General features: G+C 42.7%; 1 long non-coding RNA gene across 3 annotated transcripts in view; it reads right to left on the minus strand.

The window, feature by feature from the left end:
• The window catches only part of LOC147102684 (uncharacterized), a 316,332-nt gene that overhangs the window by 53,242 nt on the left and 237,624 nt on the right, over window positions 1-25,466 (minus strand). The window lies entirely within an intron of this gene.

Genomic DNA, 25,466 nt, shown 5'->3' on the forward strand with positions numbered 1-25,466 from the left:
AATCAGAAATTCGAAATTTTTGAAAGAGTAGCAAAAGTGTAAACATTTCTTTCGGGGAAATTAAAGACGTTCTCGAAAAATATAACTTTCTCATGTCTCATAACAAATAAGAGATATTCAATTCAATGGCTGTGCACCTGTTTTTATTCACCAAATTTTAGCCTGAATGCAATACCATATCCAGCTTCAGGGGGAGGGGAGGCTGCTGCACAAACTCAGCCCTCAGACAATAGACTGGTCTTGAGCCTGGGATTAGATGGGAAAACTACACCACACTGTGATAGGTCAGAGGGAATTAGGGAAATGCAAGAGTAGAGAAGGAATGAAAAAGGGAAATGAGGATGAAGGAGAGAAAAAGAATGAGAAGAACCAGGAGAGAGTCAATGAGGTAAGTAATTATAGGGACACAAGGAGAGAAGGAATAAGGGTAAGAAAGGAAACACCAGAGAAACTAAGAATGAAAATGAACGAGAGAAGGAGAGATGAAATTAAACAGGAAATGGGAAAAGGGGGAGGTGTAATGAAAGAGAGGATTAAGAGAATGAAACAAGGAGAGAGAATACAAGAGAGAAGAGACAAGGACAGAGAATGAGAGGGAGAGAGAATAAAAGGGAGAGGGGAAATGAGCGAGGTGGAAGGGAGAATGAGGGGGAGGGGGTATAGATTGAGAGAGAGGGAACAATAAAATATAATCCAGATTTCAAGTAAAACGTTGGAAACAAAGCATGTTAAAAGTCAGAGTGATCAGCTTGGTTTCAAAATCTGTTGCATGGTATACTTCCAGTTAAGGTTACAGTGAAAACATTGGTTAGTACACCAGCACAGTACATTTAAAACTTCTGGCTCTGTGTGTGTATATCACTTCTTTTTCCAACTCGAAAGATTGGCCACCCCCAGTACAGAATGATGACACTATCTACTCTGTACTTTTTCCAAAATCTGGTCCAGGACTTAATTTGGAAAATTGGAAGTGCACAGCAAGCTCAGTGTCATCCCAACGTTATGCTTCTGAAAAATAATTGTTAGTAAGAAGAGAGGAATGTGCAGGCCACCAAAGACCTCGTAAGTGTGTGTCAGAGGGAGGAGGAAGATTATCTGCGACACAGGACTACTTGGAAAAGGCATAAAGCTAAGAATTACTGTAAAGACTAGTGTTATTATTTTAAACATCTTTTTTAGTTTGTGCCATTTGGCAAGATACAAGTATTTGTGTGCTTAACACTGTTCTGTCAACAGAATGTTCCTATTGTCAACATTCTGTCAAATAAAAATCCATGTAAAAACACAGCGAGTAATAATATGATGCAGACGTGTTTATAACATATACAGAACTATATATAAACTGGTAAACCACTGCATGGGGCTCTGTAATAATACAGAACCCTTCACTTGATGTTGTGCACCTTCAGCTGGAATGTTGTTTGTCATAAAATACACTACCTCAAGCTTACAATCTTACAACCATATATTTTCACCCAGCACATTGTCATCAGAAAATTAACATTGCTGAAGGTATATCCTTGAGTGATACTGAAAAACTGATCTTTCAATTTATGGCATTGTCTCAATACGAGTACTGGATTACAGCAAACTTGCAACTTACTCCGTGCTCTCAATCATTATTCTCAGTTAATAAAGTGCAGATTCTCACACACTGGTTGTGTGTCACTGGTTGTGTGTCTCACACACAGTGTGCCAGTGCAGCCTTCGGTCGCCCGAGGAAGAGAGTGTTTGAAGACCAGGACCTCAAACCCAGCACCAAGCTCATGGTCTACAGAGCAGTAGTGATACCTGCCCGCCTGTATGCTTCAGAGACATGGACCAAGTACAGCAGGCACCTCAAAGCACTGGAGAGGTACCACCAACGCTGCCTCCGCAAGATCCTGCAAATCCACTGGCAGGATAGGCACACCAACGTCAGTGTTCTCGCTCAGGCCAACATCCCCAGCATCGAAGCTTTGACCACGCTCAATGAGCTCCGATGGATGGGTCACATTGTCCGCATGCCCGATACGAGACTCCCAAAACAAGCGCTCTACTTGGAGCTCCAGCATGGCTAGAGAGCCCCAGGTGGGCAGAGGAAACGCTTCAAGGACACCCTCACAGCCTCCTTGAAAAAGTGTAACATCCCCACCAACACATGGGAATCCCTGGCCCAAGACCGCACAAAGTGGAGGAGAAGCATCCGGGAAGGCGCCGAACACTTCAAGTCTCTTCGCCGGGAACAAGTGGAAGCCAAGCGCAGGCAGCGCAAGGAGCGCACGTCAACCCAAGCACCCCACCCACCTGCCCCTTCAACCACCATCTGCCCCACCTGTGACAGAGACTGTAGGTCCCGCATTGGACTCATCAGTCACCTGAGAACTCATTTTTAATGCGGAAGCAAGTCATCCTCGGTTCCGAGGGACTGCCTAAGAAGAGAGAAGGTTGTGTAGTGTGCGTGCAAAAACAACTCCAGAAATTTAGCCCAATTTAACATCCAAAATGAAACATGTTCAGAGGAATTGATGTTGTAGAATTTGATAAATGCTGTCTTAATAAGCAAATGCTTGCAAGGGTGCATACCTGTGAAAAAAAATTATGTTGTACAAACTAACATGTACTTCCATATCATCTCATTGTGGTTTCTGTGCACAGATTGGCAAAATAATTCATTATATGTGAAGTGCTCTGAAACATTTCTGAGAGTCATAAGATTTGTAAACACAAGTGTTTACTTTTAATGTTATTCTTATCATCCTTATTTGTCCTAATTACTGTACACAAATACTACAGTAAACTTCACACACAACCTATTTTACTCTCATTTCAAGCCAATACTAAACATTGAATAATGAGCTGTAGGAATATGATAAATTCTACAAATCAACGTTATTTTTCCCCCCACTATTTTTGTGTGTACTGTGCAGGTTTGCTGTTAGCTTTTTGGCAGAAGCTTGAGAAGCTTGATAAATCAAGAAAAAATATTATGAGTAAAACCAGTCAAAACACAAAGAAAGAGTAATTAGCTTGAATTACATCATGTTGCAATTCATCACTTTATAACTCAATCAATAGAATAACGCACTTTGTATATCAACTTGTTGGACAGAAATATGAAAACAGTGTCTTTATACTACAAAAATTACAAAACCATCTTTTGCGTTATGTCCGATATGCTCTACACTTTACGCTCTATGGCTTTATGGGAGATTTTGAAGTGTTTAAGACCTAAAAGCACATTTAAATTTTTTTTTTTTTTTTTTTTTTTTTTTTTTTTTTTTGAACAGTTCATTGTGCAGCTTGTTGCTGAGATAATGATACTGTTAAGATACACTCATTCTTTGAGACTGATGCTGATTCTATTTGACCGCAATAACTCCTTGTATCCATTAGCTTGACGATTGAATATGGACTCTGCGAGCACGGAGATGCACCGTGTGCAGATTGGAAAGACAAATGTTTCCACTTGCAGTTCGCTACATACCGGTTTCCTGACCTGTGCCATGCATCCAAGGGGAGACACCAAGCAAAGGGGCAAAGAAGAAAAGTGGGGGGCTAGTCACCGAAATTACTCTTCCACACCTCTCAGTGGCAAATTCAAGAGCATTGTTGGCAGAGGGCTCCCCCTCCCCATCCTTTCAGTCAGGGAAAGGTTGAAAGAGAAAAAAAACTAAAAGGAAGATCCTAAAGGACAAAAAGGGCAAAGAAGAATGGTGCAGCAGCTCTGACTTGGTATAATGAGGGGCTATGCATAACTTGGAAAAATCTATGCCACAAAAACTAAATGACACCACTATAGGACTATAGTAGCTGTATTTCAAATGGTGACTCTTTCGGTCTTTATGTTTATCTGAAATGGCTTATCAGATGGAATTTGCATTTGGCATCTATACACAGCCAGCTGGCTTTAAATATCATCCACTTGTACTTTCTTTAAGATTAAAAATGTATCAATCATAAAGAGTAAAATTTTAAGATTAAGCTGAATACATGATTTCTCATGTAAAGGTTCAACATGTTTCCAGGAAGTTTGCTCTTGGGCTGCCTAGAAATGCAACACCAGTTGACAGGAGACAGGAATTGGAAGAAGTGGCCTGAATTTTAAATTTGTTGGTAAGACCCTGACTAGAATATGATCCCGTGGCCAAAAAGTGGGTTCGATCTCTATTTCCAATTAGGAAATTCTTTAAAAAGAAAACCAATTCATACGTTTTTTCTCTCCCTGTCATCTCCCATTGTGTCAGCTGTGGCGCAGTGGGGAGCACTTTCGCCTCTGAGTCGGAAGGTTGTGGGTTCAAGTCCCACTCCAGGGACTTGAGCACAAAAATCTAGGCCGACACTCCAGTACAGTGCTGAGGGAGTTCTCTTCTCTTCGTAGTCTCTCGGAACCGAAGATGACTTGCTTCCACATTAAAAATGAGTTCTCAGGGTGACCGATGAGTCCAATGCGGGACCTACAGTCTCTGTCACAGGTGGGGCAGACGGTGGTTGAAGAGGCGAGTGGGTGAGGTGCTTGGGTTGACGTGCGCTGCTTGCGCTTGGCTTCTGCTTACTCCCGGCAAAGAGACTCAAGGTGTTGGGCGCCTTCCCAGATGCTTCTCCTCCATTTTGTGCAGTCTTGGGCCAGGGATTCCCAGGTGTCGGTGGGGATGTTGCACTTTTTCAAGGAGGCTTTGAGGGTGTCCTTGAAGCGTTTCCTCTGCCCACCTGGGGCTCTCTTGCCGTGCTGGAGCTCAGAGTAGGGTGCTTGTTTTGGGAGTCTCGTATAGGGCATGCGGACCATGTGACCCGTCCATCGGAGCTGATCGAGCATGGTCAAAGAGCTGAGGGAGTGCTGCACTGCCGGAGGTGCCGTCTTTCAGATGAGACGTTAAACCGAGGCCCATCTGCCCTCTCCGCTAGATGTAAAAGATCCCACGGCACTATATCGAAGAAGTGCAGGGGGGTTATCCCCGGTGTCCTGGCTGATATTTATCCCTCAATCAACATCACTAAAACAGATTATCTGGTCATTATCACATTGCTGTTTATGGGACCATGCTGTGTGCAAATTGGCTGCCTCGTTTCCCTACATTACAACAGTGACTACACTCCAAAAAAAAGTACTTAATTGGCTGTAAAGTGCTTTGGGACGTCTGGTGGTCATGAAAGGCGCTATATAAATGCAAGCTTTTCTTTCTAGATTCGTTGCTACTGCAGGGAGAAAGAACTTTTGAGCAAATGTCCTTTTCAGATTAAAAAAAAATCCCATGCCCAGACATAGATTAAAAAATACTGGGAGCTACATCAAATGATGCCAACAGTCAATTTTCTGGGCGAACATGCACTCACTTGTTCCATCCAGAAAATTAGTCTCGAGCTTTCAACACTCATGTCTCTCGTCAAGCTTTCATGCAGTTCAGGTTTATTTTCCCAAAATGCAAGATAAGGAATCTTGGGTATACCTACAGGTTAAATTACAAGCACATGTCCAACTGCACTTAGTGCAATTACCTGGTTTTTGCATGCGCCAGGCTTACATTTAAGATCGTTTAAAAAAAAAAGTTGACAACTTTTTTTTGAAAGCTGCCGGTCAGCTTTTGCTCGTTTTCTAGGTTGGCATATATGTATTCACGAGGAAACATACTGGCCTGCGTGCAAAGCTGAAAGAACGTTTTGCTACTCGCCACAAGGCAGCTGGCCTTGGGTCTGCACAGAAATCTTTGCCACAGTTCTGAGGCTGAACAGTCAGGTGGTGACCACTTAAAAGCAGTGCTGGGTACTGGTAGCCAAACCTAGACTCTGTCATATTCATAAGCCAAACTTAAGAAATGCAGCATTACATTACATTTGATCACCGCTTGAAGAAAGGAAGAAGAAAGACTTGCATTTCTACAGCACCTTTCACGACCACCGGACGTCTCAAAGCGCTTTACAGCCAATGACGTACTTTTGAAATGGAGACACTGTTGTAATGTGGGAAACGCGGCAGCCAATCCGCGCACAGCAAGTTCCCACAAACAGCCATGTGATAATGACCAAATAATCCATTTTTGTTATGTTGGTTGAGGGATAAATATTGGCCAGGACACCGGGGATAACTCTTCTTCAAAATAGTGCCATGGGATCTTTTACGTCCACCTGAGAGCGCAGACGGGGCTTCGCTTTAACATCTCATCTGAAAGGCGGCACCTCCGATAGTGCAGCACTCCCTCAGCACTGCACAGGAGTGTCAGCCTAGATTTATGTGCTCAAGTCCCTGGAGTGGGGACTTGAACCCACAACCTTCTGACTCAGAAGCGAGTGTGCTACCCACTGAGCCACAGCTGACACAGCACAGACTTAGAATTTAACAAATAAAAATTTTACAACATGAAAGAATGTGACAAATAACAGCGATGTCCTCTGAGCTGACTGAACAAGAAGTCGTGTACCATTAAATTATAAAAACAGAAAATGCTGGAAATACTCAGCAGGTATTTTCTGTTTTTAATTCAGATTTCCAGCATCCACAGTATTTTGCTTTTGTACCATTAAATTATGATAGGTCCGCACAGGCAAAACATATCAAAGGTCCACAATCACATTCCTCGATAAGTAAACTTCATCTCTGTCTACCTCTCACACCCAACACCGTCGCTTATACTCAGTCTCAATGGTTCAAAATATGCTGAAGTAGCTTATTCCTATCAATCATGTAACGCACAAATTCATCATCGTGCTGAAACTAGATTCATGACACATAACAAAGTGTGTTTTTTTCTTCTGCAAACAAACCATCGTATGCATAGCGATTTCAAAAGAATAATGTTGAAACAGCTAGAATTCATGAAGGTAGTCAATCTGTAACATATGGTAGTATTCAGCACTAGTTTACAGGCAAAAATTTGATTGCATTTTAGAATTATTTATAGATGAAAGTGAAAGAGTTAGGAGCAGTGGCTGCATTGTAGCATAATCTACCTATTCATCTTGAAAGTTAGGGGAAAAAATATACAAACCTAAGAAACCGAAAGCAAGAGAAGGTTAATTGCCCTATCAAGCCCGCTCTATACAGAGTCCATGTATGATTAACATGGTCTCCCTCCACCAACACCTTCTGTCGATCCCTCAATTTAAGTTCCTTCCCTAACCCTCCCTCAAGTAGTGCTATTCAGATTTATGTAACCTTCAATCACCCTTCTCAACAGATAGCGATCCAGTTCCCTTTTGAAGGTGACCCCAAATCAACTATATTCTCGGTTTGTTCTACATTATCCTGGAGAGAGGAAGGTGCTGCTGATCTTTAACCTAACTTCAGACTTGTGAACTTTCTACTTGTGCCATATAGTCATTATCATAGTTAGTTTACTTCAACCTCATCTGTAGATTTCATTATTTTAAAGAGCTTTCTCCCCTCACTCTTTTTCTCTCATGAAAATGAGTTCAGTCACTTGAGCCTAACGTCTGGATCATCCCGATCGCTCTTTGCTTAACCCTTCTCAACACACGTATATCCTTTTTGTGGCAGGCTGACCACAACTACATGCCATGCTTCACAACTAGGCTTACCATTGACCTGTACAAGGTCAAAAACATAAACGTATCTTGAAGTGTTACTGATGAGCTATTGGCCACACGAGAGAGAGAACCATTGCTCAAGATTCAAATTAACATGTTAGAAGCATAACGTCAGACCTTGTTACTAAGTGTGAGCCAAAAGTAATCAAACTGGGTTCACTCTTGCACAGTTAATTGGCAGCAAACTCTCCCAGCTCTAAATGCAATTTACTTTTCTGTAAAAAAAAAATTTGCAAGACACTTCCAAAGTTTTGTTTTCCATGAGGCCCGAAGCATGCCCTTCCAACAGTTCCCAAAGGTGGCACTCTTTCACTGCATTCTATGGAAATTATCTGCCATTTGTTGCAGTTGACCGAGATGAGAGAATTGGTAGAGACCAAGGAAGTAGGATAGCAAGTTTCAAAGTTATCTTATGGATCAAAATAAGAGATTCTTTAGTCCAGATTCAATTCTATCTTCCGTGCACCCGCACATTACACCACAAATATAATTCTCAAACTTGCTTCTTACCACAAACGAGACGCCAAAGTAGCAGTAAAATGGGCTGGATAATCTGTGGTTGCAGGCAACACAATAGATGCACAGAATCAAAATGTTTTGCAATTTTTCTTCAATCTGGAAAGCCCCAGAAATTACATTAAAGCTACAATCAAAATGTGGTTTTGGCAGATATGGAACACTGGGGGAGAAATTGGCCTGGTTTGTGCCTCCCGTTAGTGCCTCCAGGGGGCGGTAACGGGGCGCTAAGGGTTTACCAACCGGGCGCGGCGAAATCACCGATGTCCACGAACTTCCCTGGTGGGTTTGCGCTGGTGCTAAAACTTACCGCCTCGCTCTCTTGCGCCCTGGAGAACATCACGGCATCCAGTGCGCAGCGCCTTGTTACTGCCCCGGATGCAATATTCGCTTCCGCCCCCCTGCAGCCTCGCCGGGCGTCAATAACGGCAGCTGCAGGAGGCGTTGTCACCTCGGCTGGCCGCTTGGGGAGCGCTAATTAAAGGCAGTTGCGGTCAGGTAGGCCAAAATGTATTTATGTCCCCATTCTGGTGTTTAAAAAAAAAAAATGTTTGTACCTCGCGATTGCTCAGCCCTCCACTCTGAGTGTTTGGGGCCGCTATGCGCGTCTCGCAGGAGCCATCGCCTGACGATTCCTTCAACGCAGCATTGGCCCTTCCTTTTAAGGGAGGGAAGGAGCCTGTAAAACCGGCAGTGCTGCGCTGAACATTGCTCAGCGCTCTGCCGCTCCCACCCCTCGTGCTCCCTTTAGCGCTCTAAGGGAAGTGGTAGCGCTTGACTTAGCTCTGCCTCCCCCTTAGAGCCCTAAGGCAGAAGTTCCCGGCAGATTCAAATGTTTTTCTCTTGGCGATGCTTTTGCGCTAAATTTATTGCCGCAGACAGGGCGCTCCGCAATTTCTAGCCCATTGTACTGTATGCACTCTGGTACTGTTGTGCTAATTAACATCAAGGCATAGAAATTCATTTAGGCCCGTTTTGAAGTGCCACATGGGCACAGGGCACGGTCCTTCCACCCGAAGACCGCGATAAATTGCCCCGTGGGCCTCATCTAAGTAATCGGGGCGAGCTGCCCCTGCCTGCTGCGCCTCCACAGGAAGCTTTCCCAACCAAAAAGATTCAAATTTCAGGCCACCTGTCTTGCCGGCAGCAGCCCTCAGATAGGTCCTGGGGGGTGGGGCATCAGAAAACAGTAGGAAGGGGGCCGATCAGGGCCGTCAGCAGCCACCAGTACTACTGTGGAGCCAGGAGGTGCAATCCTACTCCTCTGGTCTCCAGATCAATTCAAACATTTTGCAAAGTTATTCTTTTGGTGGCAACCGCTGGCTAGGCCGCATCCATACCTAGAAAATCTCAGCGGAGCAGGCCCGACTCCTGCTCCACTCAGGGCAGTCCGATTTCACAGAGCGTGCTAATAACAGGCTGTTATATTGTTATAGTATCACATCATTAAATGGAACTACTTTGGTATGGAACTACTTTGGTATGGTGTAGTTATATTGCTATGTGGCACACTGTGCACGGGCAGTGCACAGTGCAGCGTCGGACATCTTGTATCACTCCACACCATGCGGCAGCACAGAAACAAGGCAGAAATGCAGCTAGTAAAAGCAGTAACTAAAATGAGCTAAAAGTGTCTGTATTATTTATAGTAAAAGAACACAAGGAGACACAACATGGTGGCAGCGGTATAAGTGAGTAAAAAATTGTGCTATACGAACTACGAATAAGACGAAAAGTGATTTTATGAGCTGATTGTGAGTGCCGATGTCTGCGGTGATTTGAGAGTGAATCGTACGGGAAACTAAAATGACGACTGTGCAAATGCAACCCCTCATGAACTGGGAAGCCGACGATATAGTAGAAGCATTCCGCAAGTTCAAACAGAAATGTGAGCTTACATTCAAAAGCTTCCTGAAGGGCGCTACCAACGAGGAAAAGGTTAGTTACATTCTGTTGTGGACAGGAGAAAAATGTCTAGATTTGTATAATAGCTGGAGTTTGACTGAAGACGAAAATGAAAACCCTGCAACAATTTTTGATAAATTCAGCAACCATCTAGAGCCTAAATTCAATCACCGTATACACAGATACAAATTCCAGAGTCTAAGACAGGAACCCGGTGAAACAGCTGACAATTTCCTAACAAGGCTGGGAAATGAAGCCAGCAAGTGTAAATTTAAGGAAATGGAAGAAAAGCTTGTGGACCAGCTAATATGGGGGTCAGCGCATGTAGAGGTACAAAAAGCCCTGATAGGAAAAGAAAAGCTCGGAATAACAGAGGCTGTAGATACTGCGAGAGCTCATGAAGCAGCAAATGAAAACGCTGATTTCTCAAACGGCTGACATGCGGATGGCTTCTGAGACGGATAACAGAGTGGATGCAGTGAGAGAAAAGTACAACACACAAAGACATGCACATGACAACGGGGGAAATATGTGCAGAAATTGTGGAAGACCGCACGATTACACAGACAAGAGGAAATGTCCAGCATATGGAACAAGCTGCAATGCATGTGGCAAACTAAACCACTGGGAAAAGAGGTGTAGAACGAAGAAAGAAGGAACATACATCAAAAACAAAGGCGGACAGCAGAACCAGAGAAAGAAACACAATATCCATGCCATGGATGAGCAGGATGATGATGATGATCACGACAATGCACTAAACATCAAAACCATAAAGATACAGCTTCACGAAATGTCCAGAGCGGAAAATACTCCGAGGAGAGAATTGCACACCATCATCCAAATCAAAAAAAAGATCAAAGGTCGGCCCAAAACCATCAACTTAAAGTTGAAGCTGGACACAGGGGCTCAGAGCAACATTCTCCCATTGAGACTGTACCAGCAGATCTTTCCCGAAAACCTGAGAGAAGATGGCTACCCGAAAAATGGTTGTTTAAAGGCAAGTAATGTCACGCTGCCAGCATACGGGGGGAGTGAGATTAAACAACTCGGAATAACCTTTATCAAAGGGACACATCAACTGCATGTTCTATGTCACCGACACTGAGGGGCCAGCGATCCTGGGATTGAACAGCTGCGAGAAGTTGAGATTGATCTCAGTGCATCACGAGCTGACGGAAACGCCACTGAAGATAGACAGCAACACCCCACTGGAGAACCGCCCACAAATCAAGAGTAAAAAAGACTTGATAGACATGTATCCGGAATGTTTCGATGATACAGTGGGATGTTTCGGAGATTTCCAATACCACATCACCATCGATCCAGAGGTAAAGCCCGTTATCCATGCTCCACGAAAAGTACCCATTGAGCTGAAGACAAAGCTTGAAAGAGAGCTAAAGGAGATGGAAGAAAAGGGAGTGATCGTAAAGGTCACTGAACCCACAGACTGGGTAAACTCAATTGTGGTACGAGAAAAGCCAAACGGGCGTCTCAGAATATGTTTGGACCCCAAAGATCTAAACCAGGCGATAAAGAGGGACCACTATCCCACCCCAACGCTAGAGGAGATTATGCCATCACTGGCAGGAGCCAAGGTTTTCTCAAAACTAGATGCCAGAAATGGATATTGGAACGTGAAGTTGGATGAGGAATCAACAACACTGACAACATTCAACACACCATTTGGGCATTACAAATTCCTGCGGCTACCATTTGGGCTAAAGGCCAGTCAAGATATCTTTCAACAGAAAATAGACGAGACATACAGAGGCTGTGAAGGAGCTATAGGAATAGCTGATGATATTCAGATCTATGGAGCAGATGAAAGAGACCATGACATGCACCTACATGAAGCCATGGAGAGTACCAGGAAGGCTGGCATCAAGTTAAATGCAGATAAGTGCATAGTTAAAGTCAAGGAATGCCAATTCTTCGGTATGATTTATACACCAGAGGGAGTCAAGCCAAATCCAGAGAAGATTGCAGCGATTGCTGAAATGAAACCACCCAAAGACAAGAAAGAGCTGAGGAGTTACCTCGGCTTGGTCCAATACATGAGTTCTTTTATCCCACACATGTCGGAACATACAACAAATCTCAGAGAGCTATTGAAAGAAGATGCCGAATACCAGTGGTCTGAATCACACAAAAGGAATTTCAAACAGCTTAAAGAACTGTTGTGCAAAGAAACAAGTCTGTCATATTATGACAGAAGAAAACCAGTCACTCTATAAGTAGGCGCTTCTACCAGAGGACTAGGGGCAGCTCTGGTGCAGGAAGGAAAGCCGATAGCTTTCGCATCAAAGGCCTTGACGTCAGCCGAGACGAGATACGCCAACATAGAAAGAGAACTATTAGCAATAGTGTACGGATGCGAGAAATTCCATACATACCTATATGGCAGGCGATTTACAATAGAGAGTGACCATCGTCCACTAGAACAGATCTATAAGAAGAATCTGTGCAAAGCGCCTGCAAGACTGCAAAGACTACTTCTAAGGATCCAAAGCTATGACTTCATGCTTAAATATAAGCCAGGAAAGGAAATGGTGCTAGCAGATGCGTTATCTCGATTGTCACCATATGAGAAACACGAGGTGGAGGGCCTAACAGTAAAAATCCACCACCTAGTGAATGTTACCCCTGCAAAGCTCAGTCAAATCAGAGATGAGACTAGCAAAGATGAGGAGTTGCAACTACTCACACAACAAGTAATACAGGGGTGGCCGGAGAGAATCCAGCAGGTACAGGCGACAATTCGTCAATACTGGATGATTAAAGACGATATTGCAGTAGAAGACGGTATTCTCCTTGCTGGATCGAGGATCATCGTGCCAAAGACGATGCAGACACAACTTCTCCATCTCATACATGAAGGCCACATGGGAATGGAAAAATGCAAGCTGAGAGCCAGATCAGCTGTATACTGGATAGGCATGTACAAAAATATCAAACAGATGGTCTCTGCATGTGGTATATGCCAGAAATACAGAAATGCACAACAGAAAGAGGAGATGATACCTAGTGAAATATCGTCAAGACCATGGCACACTGTTGGGGCAGATCTCTTCATGTGCAATCAAGAATGGTATCTCATAGTGGCAGATTACTATTCCAAGTTTCCTTTTGTGAGAAGGATGAAAGACTTGAGAGCCACAACTACCACCAGGATTGCAAAGAGCTTGTTTGCTGAACAAGGAATCCCGGAAAAGGTCATCTGTGACAATGGAACCCAGTTCACATCGAGCGAATTCAGAGCTCTGGCAGAAAAGTATGGGTTCAAAATAGTAACCTCATCCCCACATTTCCCAAGGGGACACGGGTTCATCGAAAGACAGATCCAGACTGTCAAGAGAACTCTCATCAAAAGTAGTGAGATGGGGGAAGACCAAGACCTTGCCCTCCTATCACTCAGATCAACACCACTGAAAGCAGACATGAAATCACCTGCGGAATTGCTAAATGGGAGGAAGTTTAAGACTACACTACCAGCAAAAATACATCCTCCCCAGGACCAGGAGGACTTCAGACAAAAGCTGGCAGAAGCACAAATCGTAGGAAGCAAACATTACGATAAACATGCAAAGACGCTACCAGAATTGCTGAATGGACAATCAGTGCATGTGCAAGACCCGGTGTTGAAAACCTGGAATCCAGCCAAGGTCATTGGAAAAGCTGATACTCCAAGATCCTACTTCGTAGAGACTGAACCTGGTAACCAATACAGACGGAACAGACTCCACATCAGACCTTCACGTGAACTGGATAAGCAGCAGACAACATCAGCAACATTGACAACACCAGCTACCACAAGCAGCACAACACCAGAAACAAGCGCTACAAATCAAACAACCACGAGCATGCACACTCCAACTCCAAAGGCGACAGCAACAACGAGAGCGGAACATACCAAAACACCGCAGAGAGGAATGGTCACCACCAAATCCACAAGATGGAGGGACAACATCCAACCACCTGAGCGATATCGCAAATAAAAAAAAAACTCACGATTCTTTGTAGTTGATAATAATAGTTTAGATATAATATGTTAATTTAAATTGTTAAATTTCATGTTTTAGTTTTTTGAGAAAGAGGGATGTTACATTGTTATAGTATCACATCGTTAAATGGAACTACTTTGGTATGGAACTACTTTGGTATGGTGTAGTTATAGTGCTATGTGGCACACTGTGCACGGGCAGTGTCGGACATCTTGTATCACTCCGCACCATGCGGCAGCACAGAAACAAGGCAGAAATGCAGCTAGTAAAAGCAGTAACTAAAATGAGCTAAAAGTGTCTGTATTATTTATAGTAAAAGAACACAAGGAGACACAACACAGGCGTTGGGCTCCTTGCATATGCTAATGATGGGCCTAATGCCTATTTTAGGCCACTGCCCCAGACTCATGAAAAATGGCCCAACCCAATTTCTGGTCGGACATTTTTCAGGGCGTTGGTCCCCAAAACTAAGTCTCGTTGCACCCATTTTACGCCTGTAAACAGGTGCAAAGAAGTTCAATTTCTAGCCCCAAATGTCAGGTACATTTGTCTGCTGGTTGCTTTTATTTTTTCCACAATGCTCCTCGTCAGAAATATACTATTATTAGGTGCTACAGAATCAAATGCCAAAATCTGTTCATCACACTCAGAATGTTTGTATTACAGTTTGGCCAGTGATCTTTTAAAGATAAACTTTCCTTAAGTGGACAAGTAGGTAGCAATGGCTGAGAAGGTGCTCAAGCTTGATTTACTTGTTAATCTGTCATCACAGTCAGTGCAGGCTCCAACGGGTACATGCTGTGCAGGTGAGAAGTACAGTACAATGACAAATATATTGGCCTAGAAATTCGTCTTGGGTGGTATCGAATCGGCCGCCCGTTATACGCAGCCCCTGATATTGAGTTCTATTGCAGTCAATGCATCTGAATATCCGGCGCTGCATATAACAGGCGGCCGATCGGATACTGCCCGTTTTGCGTCACCGCCTGAAACGAATGTCTAGGCCATTGCCTTTTGGATAAATTTCTGGAAATATTCCACCCTACGTAAACTTGAAGTCACCCAAAACTCGGCTGCCCGTGTCCTAACTCGCACCAAGTCCCGTTCACCCATCACTCCTGTACTTGCTGACCTACATTGGCTCCCCGTTAAGCAACGCCTTGATTTCAAAATTCTCATCCTTGTTTCAAATCCCTCCATGGCCTCGCCCCTCCCCATCTCTAATCTCCTCCAGCCCCACAACCCCCGGGATATCTGCGCTCTTCTAATTCTGCCCTCTTGAGCATCCCTGATTATAATCACTCAACCATTGGTGGCCGTACCTTCTGCTGCCTAGGCCGTAAGCTCTGGAATTCCCTGCCTAAACCTCTCCGCCTCGCTACCTCTCTTTCCTCCTTTAAGACGCTCCTTAAAACCTACCTCTTTGACCAAGCTTTTGGACACAGAATCACAGAAACCCCACAGTGCAGATAGAGGCCATTTCGGCCCATCGAGCCTGCACCAACACATATCCCGCCCGATCCCCGCAACCCCTACACCAACACATATCCCACCCTATCCCCGTAACCCCATGTATTTAATCCCCCTAACACTAAGGGTCAATTTATCATAGCCAATCCCTGCCCTAATTTCTCCTTATGTAGCTCAGTGTCAAATTTTTTGTGTCTTCTAATACTCCTGTGAAGCGCCTTGGGACATTTTACTACGTTAAAGATGCTATATAAATACAAGTTGTTGTTGTTGCTGAAAGTGAGGTGAAAATCATGCTGAAGACCAACTTCCTCAACACACTCAAAACATCAATGAAGCTACTGAGCCCTCAGAAGCAACTTTCATTAATTGCTAAGCATGTACGTAATATTATTAGCATAGTTAAGTAACTTGAGAGATACAAGATGCACATTCATAAAGCCTACAGCAAAGTTATTGACCGGCTGAAATCATATATGTGGTTGGCAAAGGAACGCATACTTTGACACAAAATATGCACATGAAATGTTTGTCAAGGTCAGAGGTGTTTACAGCAACCACAGTACTTGAAAATAACCCATCAAAACTCTACTTCAGCATAATTTCCTGAATGCAAGAAGAGTATTGTATCTACATCAGATGACAGTCTTGAAGCATTCCAATGATTCTCTTTCCACAAGTTGGCCAGACCGTGTAGAAGTGAACTCAAAGACCCCAAAGTTATACTTGAAGTAATGTGAATCCTAAGCTGTGACTTAGTGCTTTCTGAAATTCTGCATACTTAGATATTATTAAAATGATATTTTGATAGTGTACAGAGAGCTGTGAGACAAAATATATTTGAAGAAAAGATGTGCTGCCTCAAAATACATTGTTTACAAACTCCCCCAGTGGCTCAGCTGGTTAGGGTACAGAGTAGCTGAGCCATATATACAGGGAAGGATGCCCTGATCTATACTAGGTTGCTGATCTCAGAAGGGGCAGGTGTCAGCTGATCTCAACCACTCCAAATTGCAATCAAGGAACTCTTCCTGAAAGAGCATGCGTGGGCATTGGGCGAGAATAGGATTGGGGTCAGCTGTGATAACCTAACAGTCAAATCTACAGTTCACTCTCTAGGTGCACATGAACGCATGAGTTAGGTACCAGAGATGGAGGGACACCTATGCAACTGTACCCCCAGCAAGGAGCCTCTGTCTTCAGGAGAGGAAAGGGGAAGAAGACAAAATTACTAGGGAGAAAAAGGGGCAAAAAAAGTGCACGATCATAAAAATGTGCAGTTAAATGTTTGGAGGTGGTTTCCAATGTTCATAGGCTGGTTGATCGAATATATTTCATTATTGTTAATGTACAGGTAAGTCATTTTTAAAAAATGGTGAGTGGAAAAATAATTAGAGAACCTATCAGAACTTCAGATGTCACTGCATTTCCTAGCTCAATCAAAATAAAAGATTGACAAGAAGGTGATCTGCACAGAATGTTCCTTTTTCTCCAGTAAGAAATCCTATCCCAGTGTGATAAATCCACAGTCATTCATGGTAAGGTGTTTGAGGCGACCTAATCGAAATTTTCAAGAACACACGGAGACTGGAAGGGCTGAAGCAAAACAAAATGTTCACCGCGGTGAAGGCTCAAATACCAGGGAACGCAAATGAAAATGAGGTAGTTAGAAAAGACAGAAGAACGAACAAACTTGCGCCTCAGAGATCAGTGCAGGTTTTGGCAACATGTAGCAGGTAATAAAAATAGGCTGAAATATCAACATCGGGGCATATGGAGTCTGTTGTTGGTTAAGAACATAAGAAATAGGAGCAGGAGTAGGCCATACGGCCCCTCGAGCCTGCTCCGCCATTCAATAAGATCATGGCTTATCATTGACCTCAACTCCACTTTCCTGTCCGATCTCCATATCCCTCGATTCCCCTAGAGTCCAAAAGTCTATCTATCTCAGCCTTGAATATACTCAAAGACTCAGCATCCACAGCCCTCTGGGGCAGAGAATTCCAAAGATTCACAACCTTCTAAGTGAAGAAATTCCTCCTCATCTGTCTTAAATGGTCAACCCCTTATCCTGAGATTATGCCCCCTCGTTCTAGACACTCCAGTTAGGGGAAACAACCTCTCAGCATCTACCCTGTCAACCCCCTTCAGAATCTTGTATGTTTCAATGAGATCATCTCTCATTCTTCTAAACTCCAGAGGCTATAGGCCCATTCTATACAATCTCTCATCATAGGACAGCCCTCTCATCCCTGGAATCAATCTAGTGAACCTTTGTTGTACTGCCTCCAAGGCAAGTATATCCTTCCTTAGATAAGGAGACTAAAACTATGCACAGTACTCCAGGTGTGGTCTCACCAAGGCCCTGTATAATACTCTTATTATACTCCAACCCCATTGTAATAAAGGCCAACATGCCATTTGCCTTCCTTATTACTCGCTGTACCTGCATGCTAGCTTTCTGTGTTTCTTGCACGAGGACACCCAAATCTCTCTGAACATCAACATTTGAAAATTTCTCACCATTTAAAAAATATTCTGTTTTTCTATTCTTCCGACCAAAGTGAATAACCTCACATTTCCCTGCATTATACTCTATCTGCCACCTTACTGCCCACTCACTTAGTCTATCTATATCCCTTTGCAGACTCTTTGTGTTCTCCTCACAGCTTACTGTCCCACCTAGCTTTGTATCATCAGCAAACTTGGATACATTACACTCGGTCCCTTCATCTAGGTCATTAATATAGATTGTAAATAGTTGAGGCCCCAACACTGATCCCTGCGGCACCTGAAAAAGATCCGTTTATCCCTACTCTCTGTTTTCTGTCTGTTAACCAATCCTCTATCCATGCTGCTATATTACCCCCAACCCCGTGATCCCGAATCTTGTGTAATAACCTTTTATGTGGCACCTTATCGAATGCTTTTTGGAAATCCAAATATACCACATCCGCTGGTTCCCCTTTACAAGTACAATACATAATCAGGGTCAGGAAGACTTACTCCAAACAACAGTGGAGGGCAATCAAATTTGATGACACGATGTTAGATACTAACCTAGCTGATAATGCACGAGCTAGCAGGAATGTTTTTTTTTTAATAAGCGCTGCTAAAACTTAGCTAATCAAAGTGTGAATTAAGCAACCAAGCTGCTATACTGCTGGGATACTCAGCAGACTGAGTTAATGTTGAGAAAATAAATATCATGCAAATATTTTCAAAGAAAGCTTTAGCAGCTCAGTTCACACTTCTCAGTTCAAGAATAATTTATTCATGTACTCACAAGATTTGTTTTTACAGTTTTCTTTTAAGAAACAGCAGCGACCCTTCAAAATAACTGCTTCAAGTTGAACATTTGGCATCAAATCAGATGTAATTTAGCCACACACAGACAAGTATAAACTTAATAGAAGCATTTTCTATGTATTTCAGCCAACAGACTTTAGTCTATGTTGAGATCAATAAAAAGAATTCGACAAGTTATCTCATTTGTTAAATAATAAAAGCGTACAACTTTGAAGACTCTTCGGTCAGCTGAAGGGTACGGCAGATCGAGTAAACAAATTAAGTTTGGAGTCATGTACAGTAAGACAGTAGCACTTAACCTTTAATGATGTCATGGTTATGTATTTGAGAGATGAATCATTTGCTACATTTGGATACTTTTTGAGTCACGAATCTATCCAGGAGGTATGGGACTGACTCCCACAATACAAAGTGCAGGACGCTGAAGGGCCTTTAAGCCAACACCACTCATTTTTTTCTTGTTGGGATACCGATTTGCAATCGAGCAGAATCCAATATTGCAGAATTCAATCAAGAGTGGTCAACTTTATGCCCTATACATTTCTCACATGACTAGTGCCTAGTGTAGTATTCTTTACATAACAGTAGTACACCACACTTCAAATTAATTTATTGTCTAAAGCATTTTTGGACGTTTCTCAGAGATGTGATAAGACACTATGCAAAACCTTTGATTTTAACTAATATTACGTATGGAAAGCCTCCAGTTTTGGAAAGAAACATGGGTCTAATTTACATATTTTGGATACACCAGTTTCAAACACTTTCTTATTGCTACTTTAGAAGAAAGACTTGCACTTATACAGCACCTTTCGCGACCTCAGGACATCCCAAAGTGCTTTACAGCACTTTTGAAGTGTAGTCACTGTTGTAATGTAGGAATTTACGAGAGTTACAGGGTTTGATGACGCGGGTAAAGGGTTGTCTGTACAATCTGGCTTCAGTTAGTTTTGCAAAAGGTTTAGCATTTCAAGGCGTTCAGGCTGGTTTTACAAGAATCTTGCCAATGGTTAGAGCACCATATAAGTAAGCAATGATTCTTTGGAGCTTGCAGTTCAATGATATCTGCAGAAGTCAAGGATATCAGTTTTACATGAATCCAGCTCAATGCACACGTATCATGTATTTAATGACACAAGGCATTTCTTCCAATAGTGTTACAATACTTCAGAAATAATTAGGTCAATACTTCGCAAAATCAACTGGAAAAAAAACTTGTCCTGGAAGTGTCAGCCCTGGCTCAGAAGCACTCTCGCCTCTGAGTCAAAAGGTTGTGGATTCAAGTCCCACTCCAGAGACTTAAGCACATACTCTAGGCTGACACTGGAGTGAGGGATGCTGCACTGTCTGAGGTATTGTCTTTCTGATGAGACATTAAACTGAGGCCCCGTCTGCCCTCTCAGATAAATGTAAAAGATCCTGTGGTACTATTTTGAAGAAGAGCAAGGGAATTCTCCCCAGTGTCCTGGCCAATATTTATCCCTCAACCAACATCAGTGAAACAGAATATCTGATCATTATCCCATTGCTGTCTGTGGGACCTTGTTGTGCGCAAATTGGGTGCCGCGTTTCCTACCTTACAACAGCAACTAAACTTACAAAGTACTTTATTGGCTGCAAAATGGTTGGACATCCTGAGGTTGTGAAAGTCACAAGTCTTTCTTGAGAGGGAGGTTGCATCTGCAGGGATCAGGCCATACTGCGGCAGATTCTGCAACTGCTGGACTATTTCCTACTGGTAAGTAAAATGCATATGCTATCACAGGGTCCTACTGGGAGAAGGTGCAGCTCCTACCACTTTCCTTCTAGATCATGATCAGGGACACTAATGAATACTTTTGGGCACTGACATTGTGATAGAAATCTTTCTTTGGGAGTGGGGTGGGGGTGGGGAGTGGTAGAGGTCCTTCAACAACATTGAAAACACCAATATGTTTGCCAATTTTTCTTCGGTGAAACTTTTCATCAATTCCCTGTTGGTAAGTGGAGATAGCAACATTCTTATTGATATTCTCCTGCCAAGTCTCGTTTTTAACATGAGAGGATTATTCTTTTTTTTTGCCAAACAGCTTTCCTTCAAGGTCATGAATTTCCCAAAAGAAGTTTATTAGAATCCATTGCATTCATACATTTTCCTTGTTTGACTGGTTAGTCAAATTCCTTTGCAATATCGAAGCTTTGTCAAAGACTTTAAATAGTATTAACTTTGCGAAAAATAATGGGCTGGAATTTGCCGGCAAAATAATGGCGAGTTCTAGGAGCACGCTGTTATTAGTGTGTAAAATTCCAGCAATTTGTGGTGAGGAAGTGGTGCTCCGTGAATTGCAAATCACCAAAATTGCTGGACAATCAAATTCCCACATCACAGTGACTCCACTTCAAAAATACTTAATTGGCTGTAAAGCACTTTGAGACGTCCGGTGGTCGTGAAAGGTGCTGGAGAAATGCAAGTCTTTCTTTCAAAAACCGGAGCTCATTGTCAACCACCCCATGACTGTGAAGAAATTGCTGCATTCGCGCTGTAAATACAAATTAAACTCGGGCTGCTATTTAACCGGGTAAGGACCCCGTTAATGGGGTAGTTTATGTTTCCAAAGGCCTTTCACTTTGAAACCAGTTAGCAATTAAAATGGTGATAGTTCTGCACTTGCCACCTAAAGCACACAACCAGGATGCAAGTTAAACTGATTTGTTTACCTGATTAAACTGATTTGTTATGGATTCTGGCTGGGAGTAAAGTCAATGCTAAATTAATTCCAGCTGGTCAGGATTTAGAGTTTCCTGCCCCCTCAAAGTAAGTGGGTCCAATAATTTGTAAGTAACCAACAATCACCATGCTGATTCCACAAGCAACATATGCTTTGAATTGCTGCAAAATATCTAGTTTTCACATGGAGGCAGCAGCTGCCTTCGGTCCATGAATGTCATGAATTAAAACGCAATAATAGTCTGAACCCTGGGCAGGAGGCTGCCTTATTCGTGTGTTTATATGTCATGTTCCATTGGCAAAAAAGAAAATCAGAACTACACATTTTCCTGCATGTAATTTGGTGATAAACTTTGTGTAAATAATCAGATGTCCAAACGGCTACTTCACAGCTTTGTTACCCATTCAAATCCTTAAGTTTCATAGGTTAAAAGAGATTGACTAATCGGTCCCGTCGTTCACCAAGGTCCCAGATGGCCCATTAACATCGCATTCCTGGCCATTTGCGCCACAAAACTAATTGGGGCCGAAGGGTGTGGAAAAAAAATCCAACTCATGGCCATGCTCGCCACGAGATGCTCTACTCTGGCAAATTCTGGACTTTGTTCTGTCACACAAAAAGAAACACCAAACAGATTGGTATACAAAGTGAACTGAGAGCAAATCACTTTTAAAATGTGCTGCAGTTTGGTTGAGGCAGCTTGCACTGTGCCAGTTAGCCCAACGCGCTTCCCAATACAAGCTCATGCATTAAGAAGCATAGGCAATGCTAAAGTGACATTAGCAGCATTTACAATTGGCAGATTCCGCCTCAGTGAAAACGAGAATAGCAGTGGATTGGTTTAGTTTTGTTCTGCAAGTGCATCGTTCCACTTGGACTCGGAAGCTCTCCTCGAGTCAGCTGCTCCTGTAAGAACAATTTAAAAAAGAAAATGTAGTCTGAGAAGGAGCTGAAAAATGAAATTACATGGTGACATCCCAACACTGTCCACAGCAGGAAACAGGAGCTAGGGAAGCTGAACTGCCCCAGGCCCTGGTTACACTGAGGGAAAGAATGTACGCTTGAGCTGTAAAATTCTTATTGAAACATATAAGATACTGAGGGGGCTCGACAAGGTAGATGCAGAGAGGATGTTTCCCCTCGTGGGGAAATCTAGAACACAGGGGCATAGTTTCAGAATAAAGGGTTGCCCTTTGAAGAGATCGCAAAGTCTCTGAAGAATGGACTCAGTCAGGAATATTTTGTGGACTTTATGGGATTTTTCTTAGGGTATTTTCCCTATTATGGGATCACCCTGTGCAGGTACGTAAAAGACTGGTTTGTTAAAACTCCAGAGAACGCATGGCAGTTGGCTGTGACAAAAGAACTGTCAGTCATCCAGAATGTATGGGTTCGCCCGACAGTTCTGGAAAAAGGAAGGGGGCCATTGAACTTCATGAAAAGGCCACTCTAATATGCAAAAGCACTTCTCACCTCCATCTCAGAAGAGAAGCAGAACAATGAACCCACTGGCCTCAGCCAGCCGAAAGGGAGCCAGATTTTTTTCCCAACACAAAGACTGAAAGATATATCCCAGACTTAGGGCCATTAATCCAATACGCATGTGTCCGAAGATGATTCATCACTGATTAAGCACTGGAGTGCTTAGAAACAATAGGATTTTAAAGATTGGCGGGAAAAGATAGGGACTACTATAAAGATAGATTCTTTTCCACCATTCTCGCTCTCTCTCTCTCGCTCCCTGCTCCAACAAGATCGAACTAACAAGAAGTACCAGAGAAGCCGACGAGCGGAGCGATCGAAACCGACCGCATGTGGGGGTAAGCACAGTCTCGAGTGTCCCAAGCCGGTAACCTGTGAGCTGTAAGGGCTCAGAGTTTTCTCAGAAGTGAAGTTTTTGGGCTATTCCAAGGGTGGGAGCTTCGTTTGGTTCAGCCAGGCGAAGGGGTTTATGCGATTGGGTAATTCGTTGGTAGGGGTGGAGTTAGAGTCCACCATAGCAACAAGGGAATTACTGCTTGTTATAGTCCCCAGTTGTGTACTGTATGTATGTTGTTTGTAACCTGGATTTTATTCTCCACAGGGACAGTGATTTCGTTTCGTAATGCATGTTTTAGCCAGTGTATGTTAGACCAAATAAATATAAGTTTGATTTTTCACCGAAGCATTCCTGTCCGTGACTTATTCCATTTACACTCTGAATAATAATTCCCGGGTATAGAACTTTCGTAAGACGGGGGCGATTCGATCCGTCCGTCTAGCAATTGGGCTAGGATCAAAAACCGCTTACACCTTTTAGAACTGAGATGAGGAGGAATTTCTTCTCTCAGAGGGTCGTAAATCTGTGGAATTCTCTGCCCCAGAGAGCCGTGGAGGCTGGGTCATTAAATACATTTAAGTTGGAGATAGACAAATTTTTGCAAGATAAGGGAGTGAAGGGTTATGGGGAGCGGGCAGGGAAGTGACTTTGAGCCCAAGATCAGCCATGATCTTTTCGAATGGCGGAGCAAGCTCGAGGGGCCAAGTGGCCTATTCCTGCTCCTATTTCTTATGTTCTTATTCCCAGCTACTGGAAGTTCCATTTTTGTGTCCCAGGTAGAAGTCAGATCATTGATCTTACTCCACATCTACACTCCAAATAGGAGTGTAAACCAACTAAGGTGCAGAACCATTTGAGCCTTAAAAAAGTGACTTTGAAGGTGCCATGCTAACATCTTGAAAAACAGTAATCACTGGTCACTCACCTTTTCAGTAATTGCCTATCCAAAATAACCTGGAATAAATGCAGAAAACCCATATTTCCTACATTACAACAGTGACTCCACTTCAAAAATATTTTACTGGCTGTAAGGCACTTTGAGACATTCTGAGGTTGTGAATGGCGCTATATAAATGTAAGTCTTTACTTTTTTAATATTTCCTTTCAGCCTTACATACCTTTTTTTTTTAAAAAGAGGAATACAAAACTCTTGTCAGCAAACAGATTAGCAGCTTTCCATTGACATAGTCCTTTCATAAAGAAACAAAATATTAAAGCTTCTGAAATATATATTTTACATGAAATGTTTAGCAGGATTATAGAGCAGGATAACGTACAGTGAATTATAAAACTGCAACCCAATGTTAGGGTTCAGACAATAGACACAAACCATCTGAACTCAAAACTGAATTATTGCCTTATAATTCATGCAAGGGTGTCAAGTGTCCTCTGTTTAATGGATATCTGTGAATTATCTGTGCCATTAACCTATAAGTTCCACACCACTTCATGAAGAAACAGGCTTTGAGAGTGGTGTGAAATTTCCTAACACATCCCTCTTTTGAAGTTGTATTTTACAACCAATTATACGTAACCTTGCATGACCACATCTTGAATTCTACAAGTCTTCCCTTAGAGTTACTGTGTGGATAAAGTTAAAAACTGACGGCTCCATTATCTTAAAGCCCGTGTTGTAAAGCGAATGTGGGAACAGTAACCAAAAAAGGCAAAATTAAATCACTAGTTATTACTCCATCTGTGAAAAGTTTCATTTAACTAACAATTTGCAGATGTATTTAGTTCCCACAAAGCTGCTCCAGTCGATAGTTGTTGTTGATTTTCTATCAGTAAATCCCATTAGAGATGAAGATAATTAACTACCACCAGATATTCAGTTCTAAGAAATATTGGAATCTCTGACGAATTTGTAAATAAATATACAGATCTAACTGTCACCCCGAGATACTGGATACTAATTGATATATTACTTCATTGTAAATGATACCAATGCCTGGAACAGAATGTAATAAAATGATCTTTTCTCTGCATCGACTGTAATTCAACTCAATTATAAAAAGTGACAAATGACAGTTTGCAGTCAGGGAATACAATTTCTATCATCTTTGTCTGCAAAGTTAACACTACATTACATGCCAGTGGTTGAGTCATATGTAACTACAGAGCCAAAATAAATCACGATGACTTTGATTTGTGCCGAACCGATAGGATTATAAAAGGATTATGACCATTTGTCCATGGCATGGCTGAGCTGAG

This window comes from Somniosus microcephalus, chromosome 21, assembly GCF_052327205.1.
Source record: "Somniosus microcephalus isolate GS21.2 chromosome 21, FLI_Smic_1.0, whole genome shotgun sequence".
Classification (NCBI taxonomy): Eukaryota; Metazoa; Chordata; class Chondrichthyes; order Squaliformes; family Somniosidae; genus Somniosus; species Somniosus microcephalus.